This window comes from Rhinoderma darwinii, chromosome 3, assembly GCF_050947455.1.
Source record: "Rhinoderma darwinii isolate aRhiDar2 chromosome 3, aRhiDar2.hap1, whole genome shotgun sequence".
Classification (NCBI taxonomy): Eukaryota; Metazoa; Chordata; class Amphibia; order Anura; family Rhinodermatidae; genus Rhinoderma; species Rhinoderma darwinii.
In genome coordinates, this window is record NC_134689.1 from 77,936,938 (window position 1) to 77,963,854 (window position 26,917).

A 26,917-nucleotide genomic window follows, 5' to 3' on the forward strand; every position below is an offset into this window, starting at 1 on the left:
TAGCCTAAACTGACGCATTTGCTAAAAAAGTGCTGATTTTATTTTGTTCCATCTTATTCAAGAAACTTTCAGAAGAAAACTGGACTTGCTAAAAATATGATAAACCCCTTGAAGGAAACCTTGTGGGGTCTACTTGTGTGAATGAAGTCATTTATGGGGTGTTTCTAATGTTTCAGCAGCATTAGGCCCCCCAGAAAACAGTATGCGGCTCTAAAATCAAATGCAAAATTCCTGGACCGAAAAGGCCAAAAAGCCTCCTTTTATGCCAAGCCCTGGCACATGCCCGCACAGTGAATAAGGCTCACATATTTGGTATCCCCATGCACGGGAGAAGTGAAAGAATGTGAAAGGAGATTAATTTTGGCCGTGGTTCATACCGTGTGTGAAAAATGCTAGCATAAACCGACGCAATTGTTAAATTCTTGCATTTTTTTCCAATTTTGCCCACTTTAGAGAAAAAAAAAATAATTATATATACTCACAAATGCCACTAAAACAAAGCCCTATCTGTCCTTTAAAAAGGGTGTAAAATTCAAAGATGAACTTTATTCACCTGCTGAGTTATAGTCATCTAAAAAAGCGCATAGCAAAATTGTGAAATTTGCTCTGGTCATTTAGCTGTAAAACAGCCTAGTCCTTAACCGGTTAAATATGAAATAGAAAATAGAAAGATTAGTACTGTTTCTTGTCCATTTCCATCATGTAGTTATTGGTTTATGATTAACAGTGCTGTAAAAAAGAGGTCCTGAAGAACCCTTGTTCTTGCTTTAACCTGAAAATACAGAAAAACTACCCTGGGAGGTACCCAGCAGTAGTTTAGTGGAGTTCCATTCTCTATAACATTCACTCAAGTAAGCAGAGGAATCGGTATTGTCTTACATAGTTTACTTAAATATGAGTATTCAAAAGTGGGATTTAAATCCACGCCTTCACGAGAGACTGCTCGGTCATCCTATCCTACACAAATAAGAAAACTTTCAAGATTGGATGCCAAGCCAGTCATCTGAAGAGTCTAACATTTTGGGGCGTGTTTTGGCATAGTGGGTTTTTTCACTAGCGCTGTCGGAATGACATTGCAGTTTGTTTAAAGGAACAGTGTCATCACAAATAATTTTTTTATATGTTAAAGATGTTAGTGCTTTAATAAAAACGTTTATATTCATTTGTGTGTTTGTGTTTTACTGTTTCTTATTTTTACACTTTTTCTTCCCTATGGGGGCTGCCATTTTTTGTTCCATTTCTGTGTGTGTCGATTAACGACACACACAGACATGGAATATGGCAGCCACAGTCCCATAGGGACTGCGAACGGCTCCCGTCCCATTGACTGCCGTGTACGGCGTCTGTGTGGGAACTGCGCATGCGCCGCTCCCACACAGTCCTATTCGAAATTGGCGCCGTCCGGCGCCATTTTCCTGTGGACCGGAAGTCGCGGCCGGACAGTAATATTACTACTTCCGGTCGCGGCTTCCGGACTTGTGCACATGGAACAGCGGCAGCAAACGGAGCGGATGGGCCGGAGGGAGCCGCGGCGGCAGGAGCAGGTAAGAGATTTCAATGTATGTTAGTGTTTGTGTGTGTTTACTACTGTATGTAAACCTACTACACTGTGGGTTACCTCAAAAAATGGCGACACACAGTGTAGGAGGTTAAACCTTTCAAACCCCTCGTTTATCCCGGCACTAGCCAGGATAAAGGAGGGGGGGATGCTGAGAGCTCACTAGAGCGAGGGCTTTTAACCCAATGTTGCAATGCTGCAATTTTGGGAACTAGCTCCATCTAGTGACCAAAAATGGGTAGTATTATAAATTAAAAACAATTTATAATATTTCCTGACTCGCGAAAAAAATAAAAAAAATTTGAACAATGTTTAATCACCCACACACTAAATGTTTAATTTTTAAAAAAAAAATGTTTTTCTGGCAACATATTCCCTTTAATAAAAGTTGTATTGTCAGAAGGGGGATTTGAACCCACACCTCCAGGGGAGACTGCGACCTGAACGCAGTGCCTTAGACCGCTCGGCCATCCTGACTTATAGAAAATCAAGCCTTTCAGAAATGGAAGAAAACACCGTCATGTTAAGGGTCCAGTTTTTGGGAATTTAAAATAGAAAGATTAGAACTGTTTCTTGTCCATTTCCATCATGTAGTTATTGGTTTATGATTAACAGTGCTGTAACAAAGAGGTCCTGAAGAACCCTTGTTCTTGCTTTAACCTGAAAATACAGAAAAACTACCCTGGGAGGTACCCAGCAGTAGTTTAGTGGAGTTCCATTCTCTATAACATTCACTCAAGTAAGCAGAGGAATCTGTATTGTCTTACATAGTTACTTAAATATGAAATAGAAAATAGAAAGATTAGTACTGTTTCTTGTCCATTTCCATCATGTAGTTATTGGTTTATGATTAACAGTGCTGTAAAAAAGAGGTCCTGAAGAACCCTTGTTCTTGCTTTAACCTGAAAATACAGAAAAACTACCCTGGGAGGTACCCAGCAGTAGTTTAGTGGAGTTCCATTCTCTATAACATTCACTCAAGTAAGCAGAGGAATCGGTATTGTCTTACATAGTTTACTTAAATATGAGTATTCAAAAGTGGGATTTAAATCCACGCCTTCACGAGAGACTGCTTGGTCATCCTATCCTACACAAATAAGAAAACTTTCAAGATTGGAGGCCAAGCCAGTCATCTGAAGAGTCTAACATTTTGGGGTGTGTTTTGGCATAGTGGGTTTTTTCACTAGCGCTGTCGGAATGACATTGCAGTGTGTTTAATAAAAGTTGTATTGTCAGAAGTGGGATTTGAACCCACGCCTCCAGGGGAGACTGCGACCTGAAGGCAGCACCTTAGACCGCTCGGCCATCCTGACTTATAGAAAAGCCAAGCCTTTCAGAAATGGAAGAAAAAACCGTCATGTTAAGGGTCCAATTTTTGGGAATTTAAAATAGAAAGATTAGAACTGTTTCTTGTCCATTTCCATCATGTAGTTATTGGTTTATGATTAACAGTGCTGTAACAAAGAGGTCCTGAAGAACCCTTGTTCTTGCTTTAACCTGAAAATACAGAAAAACTACCCTGGGAGGTACCCAGCAGTAGTTTAGTGGAGTTCCATTCTCTATAACATTCACTCAAGTAAGCAGAGGAATCTGTATTGTCTTACATAGTTACTTAAATATGAAATAGAAAATAGAAAGATTAGTACTGTTTCTTGTCCATTTCCATCATGTAGTTATTGGTTTATGATTAACAGTGCTGTAAAAAAGAGGTCCTGAAGAACCCTTGTTCTTGCTTTAACCTGAAAATACAGAAAAACTACCCTGGGAGGTACCCAGCAGTAGTTTAGTGGAGTTCCATTCTCTATAACATTCACTCAAGTAAGCAGAGGAATCGGTATTGTCTTACATAGTTTACTTAAATATGAGTATTCAAAAGTGGGATTTAAATCCACGCCTTCACGAGAGACTGCTCGGTCATCCTATCCTACACAAATAAGAAAACTTTCAAGATTGGATGCCAAGCCAGTCATCTGAAGAGTCTAACATTTTGGGGCGTGTTTTGGCATAGTGGGTTTTTTCACTAGCGCTGTCGGAATGACATTGCAGTGTGTTTAATAAAAGTTGTATTGTCAGAAGTGGGATTTGAAGCCACGCCTCCAGGGGAGACTGCGACCTGAACGCAGCGCCTTAGACCGCTCGGCCATCCTGACTTATAGAAAAGCCAAGCCTTTCAGAAATGGAAGAAAAAACCGTCATGTTAAGGGTCCAGTTTTTGGGAATTTAAAATAGAAAGATTAGAACTGTTTCTTGTCCATTTCCATCATGTAGTTATTGGTTTATGATTAACAGTGCTGTAACAAAGAGGTCCTGAAGAACCCTTGTTCTTGCTTTAACCTGAAAATACAGAAAAACTACCCTGGGAGGTACCCAGCAGTAGTTTAGTGGAGTTCCATTCTCTATAACATTCACTCAAGTAAGCAGAGGAATCTGTATTGTCTTACATAGTTACTTAAATATGAAATAGAAAATAGAAAGATTAGTACTGTTTCTTGTCCATTTCCATCATGTAGTTATTGGTTTATGATTAACAGTGCTGTAAAAAAGAGGTCCTGAAGAACCCTTGTTCTTGCTTTAACCTGAAAATACAGAAAAACTACCCTGGGAGGTACCCAGCAGTAGTTTAGTGGAGTTCCATTCTCTATAACATTCACTCAAGTAAGCAGAGGAATCGGTATTGTCTTACATAGTTTACTTAAATATGAGTATTCAAAAGTGGGATTTAAATCCACGCCTTCACGAGAGACTGCTCGGTCATCCTATCCTACACAAATAAGAAAACTTTCAAGATTGGATGCCAAGCCAGTCATCTGAAGAGTCTAACATTTTGGGGCGTGTTTTGGCATAGTGGGTTTTTTCACTAGCGCTGTCGGAATGACATTGCAGTTTGTTTAAAGGAACAGTGTCATCACAAATAATTTTTTTATATGTTAAAGATGTTAGTGCTTTAATAAAAACGTTTATATTCATTTGTGTGTTTGTGTTTTACTGTTTCTTATTTTTACACTTTTTCTTCCCTATGGGGGCTGCCATTTTTTGTTCCATTTCTGTGTGTGTCGATTATGTTTTGGCATAGTGGGTTTTTTCACTAGCGCTGTCGGAATGACATTGCAGTGTGTTTAATAAAAGTTGTATTGTCAGAAGTGGGATTTGAAGCCACGCCTCCAGGGGAGACTGCGACCTGAACGCAGCGCCTTAGACCGCTCGGCCATCCTGACTTATAGAAAAGCCAAGCCTTTCAGAAATGGAAGAAAAAACCGTCATGTTAAGGGTCCAGTTTTTGGGAATTTAAAATAGAAAGATTAGAACTGTTTCTTGTCCATTTCCATCATGTAGTTATTGGTTTATGATTAACAGTGCTGTAACAAAGAGGTCCTGAAGAACCCTTGTTCTTGCTTTAACCTGAAAATACAGAAAAACTACCCTGGGAGGTACCCAGCAGTAGTTTAGTGGAGTTCCATTCTCTATAACATTCACTCAAGTAAGCAGAGGAATCTGTATTGTCTTACATAGTTACTTAAATATGAAATAGAAAATAGAAAGATTAGTACTGTTTCTTGTCCATTTCCATCATGTAGTTATTGGTTTATGATTAACAGTGCTGTAAAAAAGAGGTCCTGAAGAACCCTTGTTCTTGCTTTAACCTGAAAATACAGAAAAACTACCCTGGGAGGTACCCAGCAGTAGTTTAGTGGAGTTCCATTCTCTATAACATTCACTCAAGTAAGCAGAGGAATCGGTATTGTCTTACATAGTTTACTTAAATATGAGTATTCAAAAGTGGGATTTAAATCCACGCCTTCACGAGAGACTGCTCGGTCATCCTATCCTACACAAATAAGAAAACTTTCAAGATTGGATGCCAAGCCAGTCATCTGAAGAGTCTAACATTTTGGGGCGTGTTTTGGCATAGTGGGTTTTTTCACTAGTGTTTAATAAAAGTTGTATTGTCAGAAGTGGGATTTGAACCCACGCCTCCAGGGGAGACTGCGACCTTAACGCAGCGCCTTAGACCGCTCGGCCATCCTGACTCATAGAAAAGCCAAGCCTTTCAGATATGGAAGAAAAAACCGTCATGTTAAGGGTCCAGTTTTTGGGAATTTAAAATAGAAAGATTAGAACTGTTTCTTGTCCATTTCCATCATGTAGTTATTGGTTTATGATTAACAGTGCTGTAACAAAGAGGTCCTGAAGAATCCTTGTTCTTGCTTTAACCTGAAAATACAAAAAAACTATCCTGGGAGGTACCCAGCAGTAGTTTAGTGGAGTTCCATTCTCTATAACATTCACTCAAGTAAGCAGAGGAATCTGTATTGTCTTACATAGTTACTTAAATATGAAATAGAAAATAGAAAGATTAGTACTGTTTCTTGTCCATTTCCATCATGTAGTTATTGGTTTATGATTAACAGTGCTGTAACAAAGAGGTCCTGAAGAACCCTTGTTCTTGCTTTAACCTGAAAATACAGAAAAACTACCCTGGGAGGTACCCAGCAGTAGTTTAGTGGAGTTCCATTCTCTATAACATTCACTCAAGTAAGCAGAGGAATCTGTATTGTCTTACATAGTTTACTTAAATATGAGTATTCAAAAGTGGGATTTAAATCCACGCCTTCACGAGAGACTGCTCTGTCATCCTATCCTACACAAATAAGAAAACTTTCAAGATTGGATGCCAAGCCAGTCATCTGAAGAGTCTAACATTTTGGGGCGTGTTTTTTCACTAGTGCTGTCGGAATGACATTGCAGTGTGTTTAAGAAAAGTTGTATTGTCAGAAGTGGGATTTGAACCCACGCCTCCAGGGGAGACTGCAACCTTAACGCAGCACCTTAGACCGCTCGGCCATCCTGACTTATAGAAAAGCCACGCCTTTCAGATATGGAAGAAAAAACCGTCATGTTAAGGGTCCAGTTTTTGGGAATTTAAAATAGAAAGATTAGAACTGTTTCTTGTCCATTTCCATCATGTAGTTATTGGTTTATGATTAACAGTGCTGTAACAAAGAGGTCCTGAAGAACCCTTGTTCTTGCTTTAACCTGAAAATACAGAAAAACTACCCTGGGAGGTACCCAGCAGTAGTTTAGTGGAGTTCCATTCTCTATAACATTCACTCAAGTAAGCAGAGGAATCTGTATTGTCTTACATAGTTACTTAAATATGAAATAGAAAATAGAAAGATTAGTACTGTTTCTTGTCCATTTCCATCATGTAGTTATTGGTTTATGATTAACAGTGCTGTAACAAAGAGGTCCTGAAGAACCCTTGTTCTTGCTTTAACCTGAAAATACAGAAAAACTACCCTGGGAGGTACCCAGCAGTAGTTTAGTGGAGTTCCATTCTCTATAACATTCACTCAAGTAAGCAGAGGAATCTGTATTGTCTTACATAGTTACTTAAATATGAAATAGAAAATAGAAAGATTAGTACTGTTTCTTGTCCATTTCCATCATGTAGTTATTGGTTTATGATTAACAGTGCTGTAACAAAGAGGTCCTGAAGAATCCTTGTTCTTGCTTTAACCTGAAAATACAAAAAAACTATCCTGGGAGGTACCCAGCAGTAGTTTAGTGGAGTTCCATTCTCTATAACATTCACTCAAGTAAGCAGAGGAATCTGTATTGTCTTACATAGTTTACTTAAATATGAGTATTCAAAAGTGGGATTTAAATCCACGCCTTCACGAGAGACTGCTCGGTCATCCTATCCTACACAAATAAGAAAGCTTTCAAGATTGGATGCCAAGCCAGTCATCTGAAGAGTCTAACATTTTGGGGCGTGTTTTTTCACTAGTGCTGTCGGAATGACATTGCAGTGTGTTTAAGAAAAGTTGTATTGTCAGAAGTGGGATTTGAACCCACGCCTCCAGGGGAGACTGCGACCTTAACGCAGCACCTTAGACCGCTCGGCCATCCTGACTTATAGAAAAGCCACGCCTTTCAGATATGGAAGAAAAAACCGTCATGTTAAGGGTCCAGTTTTTGGGAATTTAAAATAGAAAGATTAGAACTGTTTCTTGTCCATTTCCATCATGTAGTTATTGGTTTATGATTAACAGTGCTGTAACAAAGAGGTCCTGAAGAACCCTTGTTCTTGCTTTAACCTGAAAATACAGAAAAACTACCCTGGGAGGTACCCAGCAGTAGTTTAGTGGAGTTCCATTCTCTATAACATTCACTCAAGTAAGCAGAGGAATCTGTATTGTCTTACATAGTTACTTAAATATGAAATAGAAAATAGAAAGATTAGTACTGTTTCTTGTCCATTTCCATCATGTAGTTATTGGTTTATGATTAACAGTGCTGTAACAAAGAGGTCCTGAAGAACCCTTGTTCTTGCTTTAACCTGAAAATACAGAAAAACTACCCTGGGAGGTACCCAGCAGTAGTTTAGTGGAGTTCCATTCTCTATAACATTCACTCAAGTAAGCAGAGGAATCTGTATTGTCTTACATAGTTACTTAAATATGAAATAGAAAATAGAAAGATTAGTACTGTTTCTTGTCCATTTCCATCATGTAGTTATTGGTTTATGATTAACAGTGCTGTAACAAAGAGGTCCTGAAGAATCCTTGTTCTTGCTTTAACCTGAAAATACAAAAAAACTATCCTGGGAGGTACCCAGCAGTAGTTTAGTGGAGTTCCATTCTCTATAACATTCACTCAAGTAAGCAGAGGAATCTGTATTGTCTTACATAGTTTACTTAAATATGAGTATTCAAAAGTGGGATTTAAATCCACGCCTTCACGAGAGACTGCTCGGTCATCCTATCCTACACAAATAAGAAAACTTTCAAGATTGGATGCCAAGCCAGTCATCTGAAGAGTCTAACATTTTGGGGCGTGTTTTGGCATAGTGGGTTTTTTCACTAGCGCTGTCGGAATGACATTGCAGTGTGTTTAAGAAAAGTTGTATTGTCAGAAGTGGGATTTGAACCCACGCCTCCAGGGGAGACTGCGACCTTAACGCAGCGCCTTAGACCGCTCGGCCATCCTGACTTATAGAAAAGCCACGCCTTTCAGATATGGAAGAAAAAACCGTCATGTTAAGGGTCCAGTTTTTGGGAATTTAAAATAGAAAGATTAGAACTGTTTCTTGTCCATTTCCATCATGTAGTTATTGGTTTATGATTAACAGTGCTGTAACAAAGAGGTCCTGAAGAACCCTTGTTCTTGCTTTAACCTGAAAATACAGAAAAACTACCCTGGGAGGTACCCAGCAGTAGTTTAGTGGAGTTCCATTCTCTATAACATTCACTCAAGTAAGCAGAGGAATCTGTATTGTCTTACATAGTTACTTAAATATGAAATAGAAAATAGAAAGATTAGTACTGTTTCTTGTCCATTTCCATCATGTAGTTATTGGTTTATAATTAACAGTGCTGTAACAAAGAGGTCCTGAAGAACCTTTGTTCTTGCTTTAACCTGAAAATACAGAAAAACTACCCTGGGAGGTACCCAGCAGTAGTTTAGTGGAGTTCCATTCTCTATAACATTCACTCAAGTAAGCAGAGGAATCTGTATTGTCTTACATAGTTACTTAAATATGAAATAGAAAATAGAAAGATTAGTACTGTTTCTTGTCCATTTCCATCATGTAGTTATTGGTTTATGATTAACAGTGCTGTAAAAAAGAGGTCCTGAAGAACCCTTGTTCTTGCTTTAACCTGAAAATACAGAAAAACTACCCTGGGAGGTACCCAGCAGTAGTTTAGTGGAGTTCCATTCTCTATAACATTCACTCAAGTAAGCAGAGGAATCTGTATTGTCTTTCATAGTTACTTAAATATGAAATAGAAAATAGAAAGATTAGTACTGTTTCTTGTCCATTTCCATCATGTAGTTATTGGTTTATGATTAACAGTGCTGTAACAAAGAGGTCCTGAAGAACCCTTGTTCTTGCTTTAACCTGAAAATACAGAAAAACTACCCTGGGAGGTACCCAGCAGTAGTTTAGTGGAGTTCCATTCTCTATAACATTCACTCAAGTAAGCAGAGGAATCTGTATTGTCTTACATAGTTACTTAAATATGAAATAGAAAATAGAAAGATTAGTACTGTTTCTTGTCCATTTCCATCATGTAGTTATTGGTTTATGATTAACAGTGCTGTAAAAAAGAGGTCCTGAAGAACCCTTGTTCTTGCTTTAACCTGAAAATACAGAAAAACTACCCTGGGAGGTACCCAGCAGTAGTTTAGTGGAGTTCCATTCTCTATAACATTCACTCAAGTAAGCAGAGGAATCGGTATTGTCTTACATAGTTTACTTAAATATGAGTATTCAAAAGTGGGATTTAAATCCACGCCTTCACGAGAGACTGCTCGGTCATCCTATCCTACACAAATAAGAAAACTTTCAAGATTGGATGCCAAGCCAGTCATCTGAAGAGTCTAACATTTTGGGGCGTGTTTTGGCATAGTGGGTTTTTTCACTAGCGCTGTCGGAATGACATTGCAGTGTGTTTAAGAAAAGTTGTATTGTCAGAAGTGGGATTTGAACCCACGCCTCCAGGGGAGACTGCGACCTTAACGCAGCGCCTTAGACTGCTCGGCCATCCTGACTTATAGAAAAGCCAAGCCTTTCAGATATGGAAGAAAAAACCGTCATGTTAAGGGTCCAGTTTTTGGGAATTTAAAATAGAAAGATTAGAACTGTTTCTTGTCCATTTCCATCATGTAGTTATTGGTTTATGATTAACAGTGCTGTAACAAAGAGGTCCTGAAGAACCCTTGTTCTTGCTTTAACCTGAAAATACAGAAAAACTACCCTGGGAGGTACCCAGCAGTAGTTTAGTTGAGTTCCATTCTCTATAACTTTCACTCAAATAAGCAGAGGAATCTGTATTGTCTTACATAGTTACTTAAATATGAAATAGAAAATAGAAAGATTAGTACTGTTTCTTGTCCATTTCCATCATGTAGTTATTGGTTTATGATTAACAGTGCTGTAAAAAAGAGGTCCTGAAGAACCCTTGTTCTTGCTTTAACCTGAAAATACAGAAAAACTACCCTGGGAGGTACCCAGCAGTAGTTTAGTGGAGTTCCATTCTCTATAACATTCACTCAAGTAAGCAGAGGAATCGGTATTGTCTTACATAGTTTACTTAAATATGAGTATTCAAAAGTGGGATTTAAATCCACGCCTTCACGAGAGACTGCTCGGTCATCCTATCCTACACAAATAAGAAAACTTTCAAGATTGGATGCCAAGCCAGTCATCTGAAGAGTCTAACATTTTGGGGCGTGTTTTTTCACTAGTGCTGTCGGAATGACATTGCAGTGTGTTTAAGAAAAGTTGTATTGTCAGAAGTGGGATTTGAACCCACGCCTCCAGGGGAGACTGCGACCTTAACGCAGCGCCTTAGACCGCTCGGCCATCCTGACTTATAGAAAAGCCACGCCTTTCAGATATGGAAGAAAAAACCGTCATGTTAAGGGTCCAGTTTTTGGGAATTTAAAATAGAAAGATTAGAACTGTTTCTTGTCCATTTCCATCATGTAGTTATTGGTTTATGATTAACAGTGCTGTAACAAAGAGGTCCTGAAGAACCCTTGTTCTTGCTTTAACCTGAAAATACAGAAAAACTACCCTGGGAGGTACCCAGCAGTAGTTTAGTGGAGTTCCATTCTCTATAACATTCACTCAAGTAAGCAGAGGAATCTGTATTGTCTTACATAGTTACTTAAATATGAAATAGAAAATAGAAAGATTAGTACTGTTTCTTGTCCATTTCCATCATGTAGTTATTGGTTTATAATTAACAGTGCTGTAACAAAGAGGTCCTGAAGAACCTTTGTTCTTGCTTTAACCTGAAAATACAGAAAAACTACCCTGGGAGGTACCCAGCAGTAGTTTAGTGGAGTTCCATTCTCTATAACATTCACTCAAGTAAGCAGAGGAATCTGTATTGTCTTACATAGTTACTTAAATATGAAATAGAAAATAGAAAGATTAGTACTGTTTCTTGTCCATTTCCATCATGTAGTTATTGGTTTATGATTAACAGTGCTGTAAAAAAGAGGTCCTGAAGAACCCTTGTTCTTGCTTTAACCTGAAAATACAGAAAAACTACCCTGGGAGGTACCCAGCAGTAGTTTAGTGGAGTTCCATTCTCTATAACATTCACTCAAGTAAGCAGAGGAATCTGTATTGTCTTTCATAGTTACTTAAATATGAAATAGAAAATAGAAAGATTAGTACTGTTTCTTGTCCATTTCCATCATGTAGTTATTGGTTTATGATTAACAGTGCTGTAACAAAGAGGTCCTGAAGAACCCTTGTTCTTGCTTTAACCTGAAAATACAGAAAAACTACCCTGGGAGGTACCCAGCAGTAGTTTAGTGGAGTTCCATTCTCTATAACATTCACTCAAGTAAGCAGAGGAATCTGTATTGTCTTACATAGTTACTTAAATATGAAATAGAAAATAGAAAGATTAGTACTGTTTCTTGTCCATTTCCATCATGTAGTTATTGGTTTATGATTAACAGTGCTGTAAAAAAGAGGTCCTGAAGAACCCTTGTTCTTGCTTTAACCTGAAAATACAGAAAAACTACCCTGGGAGGTACCCAGCAGTAGTTTAGTGGAGTTCCATTCTCTATAACATTCACTCAAGTAAGCAGAGGAATCGGTATTGTCTTACATAGTTTACTTAAATATGAGTATTCAAAAGTGGGATTTAAATCCACGCCTTCACGAGAGACTGCTCGGTCATCCTATCCTACACAAATAAGAAAACTTTCAAGATTGGATGCCAAGCCAGTCATCTGAAGAGTCTAACATTTTGGGGCGTGTTTTGGCATAGTGGGTTTTTTCACTAGCGCTGTCGGAATGACATTGCAGTGTGTTTAAGAAAAGTTGTATTGTCAGAAGTGGGATTTGAACCCACGCCTCCAGGGGAGACTGCGACCTTAACGCAGCGCCTTAGACTGCTCGGCCATCCTGACTTATAGAAAAGCCAAGCCTTTCAGATATGGAAGAAAAAACCGTCATGTTAAGGGTCCAGTTTTTGGGAATTTAAAATAGAAAGATTAGAACTGTTTCTTGTCCATTTCCATCATGTAGTTATTGGTTTATGATTAACAGTGCTGTAACAAAGAGGTCCTGAAGAACCCTTGTTCTTGCTTTAACCTGAAAATACAGAAAAACTACCCTGGGAGGTACCCAGCAGTAGTTTAGTTGAGTTCCATTCTCTATAACTTTCACTCAAATAAGCAGAGGAATCTGTATTGTCTTACATAGTTACTTAAATATGAAATAGAAAATAGAAAGATTAGTACTGTTTCTTGTCCATTTCCATCATGTAGTTATTGGTTTATGATTAACAGTGCTGTAAAAAAGAGGTCCTGAAGAACCCTTGTTCTTGCTTTAACCTGAAAATACAGAAAAACTACCCTGGGAGGTACCCAGCAGTAGTTTAGTGGAGTTCCATTCTCTATAACATTCACTCAAGTAAGCAGAGGAATCGGTATTGTCTTACATAGTTTACTTAAATATGAGTATTCAAAAGTGGGATTTAAATCCACGCCTTCACGAGAGACTGCTCGGTCATCCTATCCTACACAAATAAGAAAACTTTCAAGATTGGATGCCAAGCCAGTCATCTGAAGAGTCTAACATTTTGGGGCGTGTTTTGGCATAGTGGGTTTTTTCACTAGCGCTGTCGGAATGACATTGCAGTGTGTTTAAGAAAAGTTGTATTGTCAGAAGTGGGATTTGAACCCACGCCTCCAGGGGAGACTGCGACCTTAACGCAGTGCCTTAGACCGCTCGGCCATCCTGACTTATAGAAAAGCCAAGCCTTTCAGAAATGGAAGAAAAAACCGTCATGTTAAGGGTCCAGTTTTTGGGAATTTAAAATAGAAAGATTAGAACTGTTTCTTGTCCATTTCCATCATGTAGTTATTGGTTTATGATTAACAGTGCTGTAACAAAGAGGTCCTGAAGAACCCTTGTTCTTGCTTTAACCTGAAAATAAAGAAAAACTACCCTGGGAGGTACCCAGCAGTAGTTTAGTTGAGTTCCATTCTCTATAACATTCACTCAAGTAAGCAGAGGAATCTGTATTGTCTTACATAGTTACTTAAATATGAAATAGAAAATAGAAAGATTAGTACTGTTTCTTGTCCATTTCCATCATGTAGTTATTGGTTTATGATTAACAGTGCTGTAAAAAAGAGGTCCTGAAGAACCCTTGTTCTTGCTTTAACCTGAAAATACAGAAAAACTACCCTGGGAGGTACCCAGCAGTAGTTTAGTGGAGTTCCATTCTCTATAACATTCACTCAAGTAAGCAGAGGAATCGGTATTGTCTTACATAGTTTACTTAAATATGAGTATTCAAAAGTGGGATTTAAATCCACGCCTTCACGAGAGACTGCTCGGTCATCCTATCCTACACAAATAAGAAAACTTTCAAAATTGGATGCCAAGCCAGTCATCTGAAGAGTCTAACATTTTGGGGCGTGTTTTGGCATAGTGGGTTTTTTCATTAGCGCTGTCGGAATGACATTGCAGTGTGTTTAAGAAAAGTTGTATTGTCAGAAGTGGGATTTGAACCCTCGCCTGCAGGGGAGACTGCAACCTGAACGCAGCGCCTTAGACCACTCAGCCATCCTGACTTATAGAAAAGCCAAGCCTTTCAGATATGGAAGAAAAAACCGTCATGTTAAGGGTCCAGTTTTTGGGAATTTAAAATAGAAAGATTAGAACTGTTTCTTGTCCATTTCCATCATGTAGTTATTGGTTTATGATTAACAGTGCTGTAACAAAGAGGTCCTGAAGAACCCTTGTTCTTGCTTTAACCTGAAAATACAGAAAAACTACCCTGGGAGGTACCCAGCAGTAGTTTAGTGGAGTTCCATTCTCTATAACATTCACTCAAGTAAGCAGAGGAATCTGTATTGTCTTACATAGTTACTTAAATATGAAATAGAAAATAGAAAGATTAGTACTGTTTCTTGTCCATTTCCATCATGTAGTTATTGGTTTATGATTAACAGTGCTGTAAAAAAGAGGTCCTGAAGAACCCTTGTTCTTGCTTTAACCTGAAAATACAGAAAAACTACCCTGGGAGGTACCCAGCAGTAGTTTAGTGGAGTTCCATTCTCTATAACATTCACTCAAGTAAGCAGAGGAATCGGTATTGTCTTACATAGTTTACTTAAATATGAGTATTCAAAAGTGGGATTTAAATCCACGCCTTCACGAGAGACTGCTCGGTCATCCTATCCTACACAAATAAGAAAACTTTCAAGATTGGATGCCAAGCCAGTCATCTGAAGAGTCTAACATTTTGGGGCGTGTTTTGGCATAGTGGGTTTTTTCACTAGCGCTGTCGGAATGACATTGCAGTGTGTTTAAGAAAAGTTGTATTGTCAGAAGTGGGATTTGAACCCACGCCTCCAGGGGAGACTGCGACCTTAACGCAGCGCCTTAGACTGCTCGGCCATCCTGACTTATAGAAAAGCCAAGCCTTTCAGATATGGAAGAAAAAACCGTCATGTTAAGGGTCCAGTTTTTGGGAATTTAAAATAGAAAGATTAGAACTGTTTCTTGTCCATTTCCATCATGTAGTTATTGGTTTATGATTAACAGTGCTGTAAAAAAGAGGTCCTGAAGAACCCTTGTTCTTGCTTTAACCTGAAAATACAGAAAAACTACCCTGGGAGGTACCCAGCAGTAGTTTAGTGGAGTTCCATTCTCTATAACATTCACTCAAGTAAGCAGAGGAATCGGTATTGTCTTACATAGTTTACTTAAATATGAGTATTCAAAAGTGGGATTTAAATCCACGCCTTCACGAGAGACTGCTCGGTCATCCTATCCTACACAAATAAGAAAACTTTCAAAATTGGATGCCAAGCCAGTCATCTGAAGAGTCTAACATTTTGGGGCGTGTTTTGGCATAGTGGGTTTTTTCATTAGCGCTGTCGGAATGACATTGCAGTGTGTTTAAGAAAAGTTGTATTGTCAGAAGTGGGATTTGAACCCTCGCCTTCAGGGGAGACTGCAACCTGAACGCAGCGCCTTAGACCGCTCGGCCATCCTGACTTATAGAAAAGCCAAGCCTTTCAGATATGGAAGAAAAAACCGTCATGTTAAGGGTCCAGTTTTTGGGAATTTAAAATGGAAAGATTAGAACTGTTTCTTGTCAATTTCCATCATGTAGTTATTGGTTTATGATTAACAGTGCTGTAACAAAGAGGTCCTGAAGAACCCTTGTTCTTGCTTTAACCTGAAAATACAGAAAAACTACCCTGGGAGGTACCCAGCAGTAGTTTAGTGGAGTTCCATTCTCTATAACATTCACTCAAGTAAGCAGAGGAATCTGTATTGTCTTACATAGTTACTTAAATATGAAATAGAAAATAGAAAGATTAGTACTGTTTCTTGTCCATTTCCATCATGTAGTTATTGGTTTATGATTAACAGTGCTGTAAAAAAGAGGTCCTGAAGAACCCTTGTTCTTGCTTTAACCTGAAAATACAGAAAAACTACCCTGGGAGGTACCCAGCAGTAGTTTAGTGGAGTTCCATTCTCTATAACATTCACTCAAGTAAGCAGAGGAATCGGTATTGTCTTACATAGTTTACTTAAATATGAGTATTCAAAAGTGGGATTTAAATCCACGCCTTCACGAGAGACTGCTCGGTCATCCTATCCTACACAAATAAGAAAACTTTCAAGATTGGATGCCAAGCCAGTCATCTGAAGAGTCTAACATTTTGGGGCGTGTTTTTTCATTAGCGCTGTCGGAATGACATTGCAGTGTGTTTAAGAAAAGTTGTATTGTCAGAAGTGGGATTTGAACCGACGCCTCCAGGGGAGACTGCGACCTTAACGCAGAGCCTTAGACCGCTCGGCCATCCTGACTTATAGAAAAGCCAAGCCTTTCAGATATGGAAGAAAAAACCGTCATGTTAAGGGTCCAGTTTTTGGGAATTTAAAATAGAAAGATTAGAACTGTTTCTTGTCCATTTCCATCATGTAGTTATTGGTTTATGATTAACAGTGCTGTAACAAAGAGGTCCTGAAGAACCCTTGTTCTTGCTTTAACCTGAAAATACAGAAAAACTACCCTGGGAGGTACCCAGCAGTAGTTTAGTGGAGTTCCATTCTCTATAACATTCACTCAAGTAAGCAGAGGAATCTGTATTGTCTTACATAGTTACTTAAATATGAAATAGAAAATAGAAAGATTAGTACTGTTTCTTGTCCATTTCCATCATGTAGTTATTGGTTTATGATTAACAGTGCTGTAAAAAAGAGGTCCTGAAGAACCCTTGTTCTTGCTTTAACCTGAAAATACTGAAAAACTACCCTGGGAGGTACCCAGCAGTAGTTTAGTGGAGTTCCATTCTCTATAACATTCACTCAAGTAAGCAGAGGAATCTGTATTGTCTTACATAGTTAATTAAATATGAAATAGAAAATAGAAAGATTAGTACTGTTTCTTGTCCATTTCCATCATGTAGTTATTGGTTTATGATTAACAGTGCTGTAAAAAAGAGGTCCTGAAGAACCCTTGTTCTTGCTTTAACCTGAAAATACAGAAAAACTACCCTGGGAGGTACCCAGCAGTAGTTTAGTGGAGTTCCATTCTCTATAACATTCACTCAAGTAAGCAGAGGAATCGGTATTGTCTTACATAGTTTACTTAAATATGAGTATTCAAAAGTGGGATTTAAATCCACGCCTTCACGAGAGACTGCTCGGTCATCCTATCCTACACAAATAAGAAAACTTTCAAAATTGGATGCCAAGCCAGTCATCTGAAGAGTCTAACATTTTGGGGCGTGTTTTGGCATAGTGGGTTTTTTCATTAGCGCTGTCGGAATGACATTGCAGTGTGTTTAAGAAAAGTTGTATTGTCAGAAGTGGGATTTGAACCCTCGCCTGCAGGGGAGACTGCAACCTGAACGCAGCGCCTTAGACCACTCAGCCATCCTGACTTATAGAAAAGCCAAGCCTTTCAGATATGGAAGAAAAAACCGTCATGTTAAGGGTCCAGTTTTTGGGAATTTAAAATAGAAAGATTAGAACTGTTTCTTGTCCATTTCCATCATGTAGTTATTGGTTTATGATTAACAGTGCTGTAACAAAGAGGTCCTGAAGAACCCTTGTTCTTGCTTTAACCTGAAAATACAGAAAAACTACCCTGGGAGGTACCCAGCAGTAGTTTAGTGGAGTTCCATTCTCTATAACATTCACTCAAGTAAGCAGAGGAATCTGTATTGTCTTACATAGTTACTTAAATATGAAATAGAAAATAGAAAGATTAGTACTGTTTCTTGTCCATTTCCATCATGTAGTTATTGGTTTATGATTAACAGTGCTGTAAAAAAGAGGTCCTGAAGAACCCTTGTTCTTGCTTTAACCTGAAAATACAGAAAAACTACCCTGGGAGGTACCCAGCAGTAGTTTAGTGGAGTTCCATTCCCTATAACATTCACTCAAGTAAGCAGAGGAATCGGTATTGTCTTACATAGTTTACTTAAATATGAGTATTCAAAAGTGGGATTTAAATCCACGCCTTCACGAGAGACTGCTCGGTCATCCTATCCTACACAAATAAGAAAACTTTCAAGATTGGATGCCAAGCCAGTCATCTGAAGAGTCTAACATTTTGGGGCGTGTTTTGGCATAGTGGGTTTTTTCACTAGCGCTGTCGGAATGACATTGCAGTGTGTTTAATAAAAGTTGTATTGTCAGAAGTGGGATTTGAACCCACGCCTCCAGGGGAGACTGCAACCTGAACGCAGCGCCTTAGACCGCTCAGCCATCCTGACTTATAGAAAAGCCAAGCCTTTCAGATATGGAAGAAAAAACCGTCATGTTAAGGGTCCAGTTTTTGGGAATTTAAAATAGAAAGATTAGAACTGTTTCTTGTCCATTTCCATCATGTAGTTATTGGTTTATGATTAACAGTGCTGTAACAAAGAGGTCCTGAAGAACCCTTGTTCTTGCTTTAACCTGAAAATACAGAAAAACTACCCTGGGAGGTACCCAGCAGTAGTTTAGTGGAGTTCCATTCTCTATAACATTCACTCAAGTAAGCAGAGGAATCTGTATTGTCTTACATAGTTACTTAAATATGAAATAGAAAATAGAAAGATTAGTACTGTTTCTTGTCCATTTCCATCATGTAGTTATTGGTTTATGATTAACAGTGCTGTAAAAAAGAGGTCCTGAAGAACCCTTGTTCTTGCTTTAACCTGAAAATAAAGAAAAACTACCCTGGGAGGTACCCAGCAGTAGTTTAGTGGAGTTCCATTCTCTATAACATTCACTCAAGTAAGCAGAGGAATCGGTATTGTCTTACATAGTTTACTTAAATATGAGTATTCAAAAGTGGGATTTAAATCCACGCCTTCACGAGAGACTGCTCGGTCATCCTATCCTACACAAATAAGAAAACTTTCAAAATTGGATGCCAAGCCAGTCATCTGAAGAGTCTAACATTTTGGGGCGTGTTTTGGCATAGTGGGTTTTTTCATTAGCGCTGTCGGAATGACATTGCAGTGTGTTTAAGAAAAGTTGTATTGTCAGAAGTGGGATTTGAACCCACGCCTCCAGGGGAGACTGCGACCTGAACGCAGCGCCTTAGACCGCTCGGCCATCCTGACTTATAGAAAAGCCAAGCCTTTCAGAAATGGAAGAAAAAACCGTCATGTTAAGGGTCCAGTTTTTGGGAATTTAAAATAGAAAGATTAGAACTGTTTCTTGTCCATTTCCATCATGTAGTTATTGGTTTATGATTAACAGTGCTGTAAAAAAGAGGTCCTGAAGAACCCTTGTTCTTGCTTTAACCTGAAAATACAGAAAAACTACCCTGGGAGGTACCCAGCAGTAGTTTAGTGGAGTTCCATTCCCTATAACATTCACTCAAGTAAGCAGAGGAATCGGTATTGTCTTACATAGTTTACTTAAATATGAGTATTCAAAAGTGGGATTTAAATCCACGCCTTCACGAGAGACTGCTCGGTCATCCTATCCTACACAAATAAGAAAACTTTCAAGATTGGATGCCAAGCCAGTCATCTGAAGAGTCTAACATTTTGGGGCGTGTTTTGGCATAGTGGGTTTTTTCACTAGCGCTGTCGGAATGACATTGCAGTGTGTTTAATAAAAGTTGTATTGTCAGAAGTGGGATTTGAACCCACGCCTCCAGGGGAGACTGCAACCTGAACGCAGCGCCTTAGACCGCTCAGCCATCCTGACTTATAGAAAAGCCAAGCCTTTCAGATATGGAAGAAAAAACCGTCATGTTAAGGGTCCAGTTTTTGGGAATTTAAAATAGAAAGATTAGAACTGTTTCTTGTCCATTTCCATCATGTAGTTATTGGTTTATGATTAACAGTGCTGTAACAAAGAGGTCCTGAAGAACCCTTGTTCTTGCTTTAACCTGAAAATACAGAAAAACTACCCTGGGAGGTACCCAGCAGTAGTTTAGTGGAGTTCCATTCTCTATAACATTCACTCAAGTAAGCAGAGGAATCTGTATTGTCTTACATAGTTACTTAAATATGAAATAGAAAATAGAAAGATTAGTACTGTTTCTTGTCCATTTCCATCATGTAGTTATTGGTTTATGATTAACAGTGCTGTAAAAAAGAGGTCCTGAAGAACCCTTGTTCTTGCTTTAACCTGAAAATAAAGAAAAACTACCCTGGGAGGTACCCAGCAGTAGTTTAGTGGAGTTCCATTCTCTATAACATTCACTCAAGTAAGCAGAGGAATCGGTATTGTCTTACATAGTTTACTTAAATATGAGTATTCAAAAGTGGGATTTAAATCCACGCCTTCACGAGAGACTGCTCGGTCATCCTATCCTACACAAATAAGAAAACTTTCAAAATTGGATGCCAAGCCAGTCATCTGAAGAGTCTAACATTTTGGGGCGTGTTTTGGCATAGTGGGTTTTTTCATTAGCGCTGTCGGAATGACATTGCAGTGTGTTTAAGAAAAGTTGTATTGTCAGAAGTGGGATTTGAACCCACGCCTCCAGGGGAGACTGCGACCTGAACGCAGCGCCTTAGACCGCTCGGCCATCCTGACTTATAGAAAAGCCAAGCCTTTCAGAAATGGAAGAAAAAACCGTCATGTTAAGGGTCCAGTTTTTGGGAATTTAAAATAGAAAGATTAGAACTGTTTCTTGTCCATTTCCATCATGTAGTTATTGGTTTATGATTAACAGTGCTGTAACAAAGAGGTCCTGAAGAACCCTTGTTCTTGCTTTAACCTGAAAATACAGAAAAACTACCCTGGGAGGTACCCAGCAGTAGTTTAGTGGAGTTCCATTCTCTATAACATTCACTCAAGTAAGCAGAGGAATCGGTATTGTCTTACATAGTTTACTTAAATATGAGTATTCAAAAGTGGGATTTAAATCCACGCCTTCACGAGAGACTGCTCGGTCATCCTATCCTACACAAATAAGAAAACTTTCAAGATTGGATGCCAAGCCAGTCATCTGAAGAGTCTAACATTTTGGGGCGTGTTTTGGCATAGTGGGTTTTTTCACTAGCGCTGTCGGAATGACATTGCAGTGTGTTTAAGAAAAGTTGTATTGTCAGTAGTGGGATTTGAACCCACGCCTCCAGGGGAGACTGCGACCTGAACGCAGCGCCTTAGACCACTCGGCCATCCTGACTTATAGAAAAGCCAAGCCTTTCAGAAATGGAAGAAAAAACCGTCATGTTAAGGGTCCAGTTTTTGGGAATTTAAAATAGAAAGATTAGAACTGTTTCTTGTCCATTTCCATCATGTAGTTATTGGTTTATGATTAACAGTGCTGTAAAAAAGAGGTCCTGAAGAACCCTTGTTCTTGCTTTAACCTGAAAATACAGAAAAACTACCCTGGGAGGTACCCAGCAGTAGTTTAGTGGAGTTCCATTCTCTATAACATTCACTCAAGTAAGCAGAGGAATCGGTATTGTCTTACATAGTTTACTTAAATATGAGTATTCAAAAGTGGGATTTAAATCCACGCCTTCACGAGAGACTGCTCGGTCATCCTATCCTACACAAATAAGAAAACTTTCAAAATTGGATGCCAAGCCAGTCATCTGAAGAGTCTAACATTTTGGGGCGTGTTTTTTCACTAGCGCTGTCGGAATGACATTGCAGTGTGTTTAAGAAAAGTTGTATTGTCAGAAGTGGGATTTGAACCCACACCTCCAGGGGAGACTGCGACCTTAACGCAGCGCCTTAGACTGCTTGGCCATCCTGACTTATAGAAAAGCCAAGCCTTTCAGATATGGAAGAAAAAACCGTCATGTTAAGGGTCCAGTTTTTGGGAATTTAAAATAGAAAGATTAGAACTGTTTCTTGTCCATTTCCATCATGTAGTTATTGGTTTATGATTAACAGTGCTGTAACAAAGAGGTCCTGAAGAACCCTTGTTCTTGCTTTAACCTGAAAATACAGAAAAACTACCCTGGGAGGTACCCAGCAGTAGTTTAGTTGAGTTCCATTCTCTATAACTTTCACTCAAATAAGCAGAGGAATCTGTATTGTCTTACATAGTTACTTAAATATGAAATAGAAAATAGAAAGATTAGTACTGTTTCTTGTCCATTTCCATCATGTAGTTATTGGTTTATGATTAACAGTGCTGTAAAAAAGAGGTCCTGAAGAACCCTTGTTCTTGCTTTAACCTGAAAATACAGAAAAACTACCCTGGGAGGTACCCAGCAGTAGTTTAGTGGAGTTCCATTCTCTATAACATTCACTCAAGTAAGCAGAGGAATCGGTATTGTCTTACATAGTTTACTTAAATATGAGTATTCAAAAGTGGGATTTAAATCCACGCCTTCACGAGAGACTGCTCGGTCATCCTATCCTACACAAATAAGAAAACTTTCAAGATTGGATGCCAAGCCAGTCATCTGAAGAGTCTAACATTTTGGGGCGTGTTTTTTCATTAGCGCTGTCGGAATGACATTGCAGTGTGTTTAAGAAAAGTTGTATTGTCAGAAGTGGGATTTGAACCCACGCCTCCAGGGGAGACTGCGACCTTAACGCAGAGCCTTAGACCGCTCGGCCATCCTGACTTATAGAAAAGCCAAGCCTTTCAGATATGGAAGAAAAAACCGTCATGTTAAGGGTCCAGTTTTTGGGAATTTAAAATAGAAAGATTAGAACTGTTTCTTGTCCATTTCCATCATGTAGTTATTGGTTTATGATTAACAGTGCTGTAACAAAGAGGTCCTGAAGAACCCTTGTTCTTGCTTTAACCTGAAAATACAGAAAAACTACCCTGGGAGGTACCCAGCAGTAGTTTAGTGGAGTTCCATTCTCTATAACATTCACTCAAGTAAGCAGAGGAATCTGTATTGTCTTACATAGTTACTTAAATATGAAATAGAAAATAGAAAGATTAGTACTGTTTCTTGTCCATTTCCATCATGTAGTTATTGGTTTATGATTAACAGTGCTGTAAAAAAGAGGTCCTGAAGAACCCTTGTTCTTGCTTTAACCTGAAAATACTGAAAAACTACCCTGGGAGGTACCCAGCAGTAGTTTAGTGGAGTTCCATTCTCTATAACATTCACTCAAGTAAGCAGAGGAATCTGTATTGTCTTACATAGTTACTTAAATATGAAATAGAAAATAGAAAGATTAGTACTGTTTCTTGTCCATTTCCATCATGTAGTTATTGGTTTATGATTAACAGTGCTGTAAAAAAGAGGTCCTGAAGAACCCTTGTTCTTGCTTTAACCTGAAAATACAGAAAAACTACCCTGGGAGGTACCCAGCAGTAGTTTAGTGGAGTTCCATTCTCTATAACATTCACTCAAGTAAGCAGAGGAATCGGTATTGTCTTACATAGTTTACTTAAATATGAGTATTCAAAAGTGGGATTTAAATCCACGCCTTCACGAGAGACTGCTCGGTCATCCTATCCTACACAAATAAGAAAACTTTCAAAATTGGATGCCAAGCCAGTCATCTGAAGAGTCTAACATTTTGGGGCGTGTTTTGGCATAGTGGGTTTTTTCATTAGCGCTGTCGGAATGACATTGCAGTGTGTTTAAGAAAAGTTGTATTGTCAGAAGTGGGATTTGAACCCTCGCCTGCAGGGGAGACTGCAACCTGAACGCAGCGCCTTAGACCACTCAGCCATCCTGACTTATAGAAAAGCCAAGCCTTTCAGATATGGAAGAAAAAACCGTCATGTTAAGGGTCCAGTTTTTGGGAATTTAAAATAGAAAGATTAGAACTGTTTCTTGTCCATTTCCATCATGTAGTTATTGGTTTATGATTAACAGTGCTGTAACAAAGAGGTCCTGAAGAACCCTTGTTCTTGCTTTAACCTGAAAATACAGAAAAACTACCCTGGGAGGTACCCAGCAGTAGTTTAGTGGAGTTCCATTCTCTATAACATTCACTCAAGTAAGCAGAGGAATCTGTATTGTCTTACATAGTTACTTAAATATGAAATAGAAAATAGAAAGATTAGTACTGTTTCTTGTCCATTTCCATCATGTAGTTATTGGTTTATGATTAACAGTGCTGTAAAAAAGAGGTCCTGAAGAACCCTTGTTCTTGCTTTAACCTGAAAATACAGAAAAACTACCCTGGGAGGTACCCAGCAGTAGTTTAGTGGAGTTCCATTCCCTATAACATTCACTCAAGTAAGCAGAGGAATCGGTATTGTCTTACATAGTTTACTTAAATATGAGTATTCAAAAGTGGGATTTAAATCCACGCCTTCACGAGAGACTGCTCGGTCATCCTATCCTACACAAATAAGAAAACTTTCAAGATTGGATGCCAAGCCAGTCATCTGAAGAGTCTAACATTTTGGGGCGTGTTTTGGCATAGTGGGTTTTTTCACTAGCGCTGTCGGAATGACATTGCAGTGTGTTTAATAAAAGTTGTATTGTCAGAAGTGGGATTTGAACCCACGCCTCCAGGGGAGACTGCAACCTGAACGCAGCGCCTTAGACCGCTCAGCCATCCTGACTTATAGAAAAGCCAAGCCTTTCAGATATGGAAGAAAAAACCGTCATGTTAAGGGTCCAGTTTTTGGGAATTTAAAATAGAAAGATTAGAACTGTTTCTTGTCCATTTCCATCATGTAGTTATTGGTTTATGATTAACAGTGCTGTAACAAAGAGGTCCTGAAGAACCCTTGTTCTTGCTTTAACCTGAAAATACAGAAAAACTACCCTGGGAGGTACCCAGCAGTAGTTTAGTGGAGTTCCATTCTCTATAACATTCACTCAAGTAAGCAGAGGAATCTGTATTGTCTTACATAGTTACTTAAATATGAAATAGAAAATAGAAAGATTAGTACTGTTTCTTGTCCATTTCCATCATGTAGTTATTGGTTTATGATTAACAGTGCTGTAAAAAAGAGGTCCTGAAGAACCCTTGTTCTTGCTTTAACCTGAAAATAAAGAAAAACTACCCTGGGAGGTACCCAGCAGTAGTTTAGTGGAGTTCCATTCTCTATAACATTCACTCAAGTAAGCAGAGGAATCGGTATTGTCTTACATAGTTTACTTAAATATGAGTATTCAAAAGTGGGATTTAAATCCACGCCTTCACGAGAGACTGCTCGGTCATCCTATCCTACACAAATAAGAAAACTTTCAAAATTGGATGCCAAGCCAGTCATCTGAAGAGTCTAACATTTTGGGGCGTGTTTTGGCATAGTGGGTTTTTTCATTAGCGCTGTCGGAATGACATTGCAGTGTGTTTAAGAAAAGTTGTATTGTCAGAAGTGGGATTTGAACCCACGCCTCCAGGGGAGACTGCGACCTGAACGCAGCGCCTTAGACCGCTCGGCCATCCTGACTTATAGAAAAGCCAAGCCTTTCAGAAATGGAAGAAAAAACCGTCATGTTAAGGGTCCAGTTTTTGGGAATTTAAAATAGAAAGATTAGAACTGTTTCTTGTCCATTTCCATCATGTAGTTATTGGTTTATGATTAACAGTGCTGTAAAAAAGAGGTCCTGAAGAACCCTTGTTCTTGCTTTAACCTGAAAATACAGAAAAACTACCCTGGGAGGTACCCAGCAGTAGTTTAGTGGAGTTCCATTCCCTATAACATTCACTCAAGTAAGCAGAGGAATCGGTATTGTCTTACATAGTTTACTTAAATATGAGTATTCAAAAGTGGGATTTAAATCCACGCCTTCACGAGAGACTGCTCGGTCATCCTATCCTACACAAATAAGAAAACTTTCAAGATTGGATGCCAAGCCAGTCATCTGAAGAGTCTAACATTTTGGGGCGTGTTTTGGCATAGTGGGTTTTTTCACTAGCGCTGTCGGAATGACATTGCAGTGTGTTTAATAAAAGTTGTATTGTCAGAAGTGGGATTTGAACCCACGCCTCCAGGGGAGACTGCAACCTGAACGCAGCGCCTTAGACCGCTCAGCCATCCTGACTTATAGAAAAGCCAAGCCTTTCAGATATGGAAGAAAAAACCGTCATGTTAAGGGTCCAGTTTTTGGGAATTTAAAATAGAAAGATTAGAACTGTTTCTTGTCCATTTCCATCATGTAGTTATTGGTTTATGATTAACAGTGCTGTAACAAAGAGGTCCTGAAGAACCCTTGTTCTTGCTTTAACCTGAAAATACAGAAAAACTACCCTGGGAGGTACCCAGCAGTAGTTTAGTGGAGTTCCATTCTCTATAACATTCACTCAAGTAAGCAGAGGAATCTGTATTGTCTTACATAGTTACTTAAATATGAAATAGAAAATAGAAAGATTAGTACTGTTTCTTGTCCATTTCCATCATGTAGTTATTGGTTTATGATTAACAGTGCTGTAAAAAAGAGGTCCTGAAGAACCCTTGTTCTTGCTTTAACCTGAAAATAAAGAAAAACTACCCTGGGAGGTACCCAGCAGTAGTTTAGTGGAGTTCCATTCTCTATAACATTCACTCAAGTAAGCAGAGGAATCGGTATTGTCTTACATAGTTTACTTAAATATGAGTATTCAAAAGTGGGATTTAAATCCACGCCTTCACGAGAGACTGCTCGGTCATCCTATCCTACACAAATAAGAAAACTTTCAAAATTGGATGCCAAGCCAGTCATCTGAAGAGTCTAACATTTTGGGGCGTGTTTTGGCATAGTGGGTTTTTTCATTAGCGCTGTCGGAATGACATTGCAGTGTGTTTAAGAAAAGTTGTATTGTCAGAAGTGGGATTTGAACCCACGCCTCCAGGGGAGACTGCGACCTGAACGCAGCGCCTTAGACCGCTCGGCCATCCTGACTTATAGAAAAGCCAAGCCTTTCAGAAATGGAAGAAAAAACCGTCATGTTAAGGGTCCAGTTTTTGGGAATTTAAAATAGAAAGATTAGAACTGTTTCTTGTCCATTTCCATCATGTAGTTATT

At 38.9% G+C, this 26,917-nt stretch overlaps 14 non-coding genes across 14 annotated transcripts; all 14 read right to left on the reverse strand.

Moving 5' to 3' along the window:
* Positions 1–5,503: 5,503 nt before the first annotated feature.
* On the reverse strand, positions 5,504–5,586 carry TRNAL-AAG (transfer RNA leucine (anticodon AAG)). Its single transcript has one exon. It is a non-coding gene; the product is annotated as a tRNA-Leu (tRNA).
* Positions 5,587–6,325: 739 nt separating this feature from the next.
* TRNAL-AAG (transfer RNA leucine (anticodon AAG)) lies at positions 6,326–6,408 on the reverse strand. The gene has a single exon. It is a non-coding gene; the product is annotated as a tRNA-Leu (tRNA).
* A 981-nt stretch (positions 6,409–7,389) lies between these two features.
* TRNAL-AAG (transfer RNA leucine (anticodon AAG)) lies at positions 7,390–7,472 on the reverse strand. Its single transcript has one exon. It is a non-coding gene; the product is annotated as a tRNA-Leu (tRNA).
* Positions 7,473–8,468: 996 nt separating this feature from the next.
* TRNAL-AAG (transfer RNA leucine (anticodon AAG)) lies at positions 8,469–8,551 on the reverse strand. The gene has a single exon. It is a non-coding gene; the product is annotated as a tRNA-Leu (tRNA).
* Positions 8,552–10,031: 1,480 nt separating this feature from the next.
* Positions 10,032–10,114, reverse strand: TRNAL-AAG (transfer RNA leucine (anticodon AAG)). The gene has a single exon. It is a non-coding gene; the product is annotated as a tRNA-Leu (tRNA).
* A 739-nt stretch (positions 10,115–10,853) lies between these two features.
* On the reverse strand, positions 10,854–10,936 carry TRNAL-AAG (transfer RNA leucine (anticodon AAG)). Its single transcript has one exon. It is a non-coding gene; the product is annotated as a tRNA-Leu (tRNA).
* Positions 10,937–12,416: 1,480 nt separating this feature from the next.
* Positions 12,417–12,499, reverse strand: TRNAL-AAG (transfer RNA leucine (anticodon AAG)). Its single transcript has one exon. It is a non-coding gene; the product is annotated as a tRNA-Leu (tRNA).
* Positions 12,500–13,253: 754 nt separating this feature from the next.
* TRNAL-AAG (transfer RNA leucine (anticodon AAG)) lies at positions 13,254–13,336 on the reverse strand. The gene has a single exon. It is a non-coding gene; the product is annotated as a tRNA-Leu (tRNA).
* A 1,591-nt stretch (positions 13,337–14,927) lies between these two features.
* TRNAL-AAG (transfer RNA leucine (anticodon AAG)) lies at positions 14,928–15,010 on the reverse strand. The gene has a single exon. It is a non-coding gene; the product is annotated as a tRNA-Leu (tRNA).
* Positions 15,011–19,097: 4,087 nt separating this feature from the next.
* Positions 19,098–19,180, reverse strand: TRNAL-CAG (transfer RNA leucine (anticodon CAG)). The gene has a single exon. It is a non-coding gene; the product is annotated as a tRNA-Leu (tRNA).
* Positions 19,181–20,529: 1,349 nt separating this feature from the next.
* Positions 20,530–20,612, reverse strand: TRNAL-CAG (transfer RNA leucine (anticodon CAG)). The gene has a single exon. It is a non-coding gene; the product is annotated as a tRNA-Leu (tRNA).
* A 1,914-nt stretch (positions 20,613–22,526) lies between these two features.
* TRNAL-AAG (transfer RNA leucine (anticodon AAG)) lies at positions 22,527–22,609 on the reverse strand. The gene has a single exon. It is a non-coding gene; the product is annotated as a tRNA-Leu (tRNA).
* Positions 22,610–25,279: 2,670 nt separating this feature from the next.
* TRNAL-CAG (transfer RNA leucine (anticodon CAG)) lies at positions 25,280–25,362 on the reverse strand. Its single transcript has one exon. It is a non-coding gene; the product is annotated as a tRNA-Leu (tRNA).
* Positions 25,363–26,711: 1,349 nt separating this feature from the next.
* TRNAL-CAG (transfer RNA leucine (anticodon CAG)) lies at positions 26,712–26,794 on the reverse strand. The gene has a single exon. It is a non-coding gene; the product is annotated as a tRNA-Leu (tRNA).
* Positions 26,795–26,917: the final 123 nt, after the last annotated feature.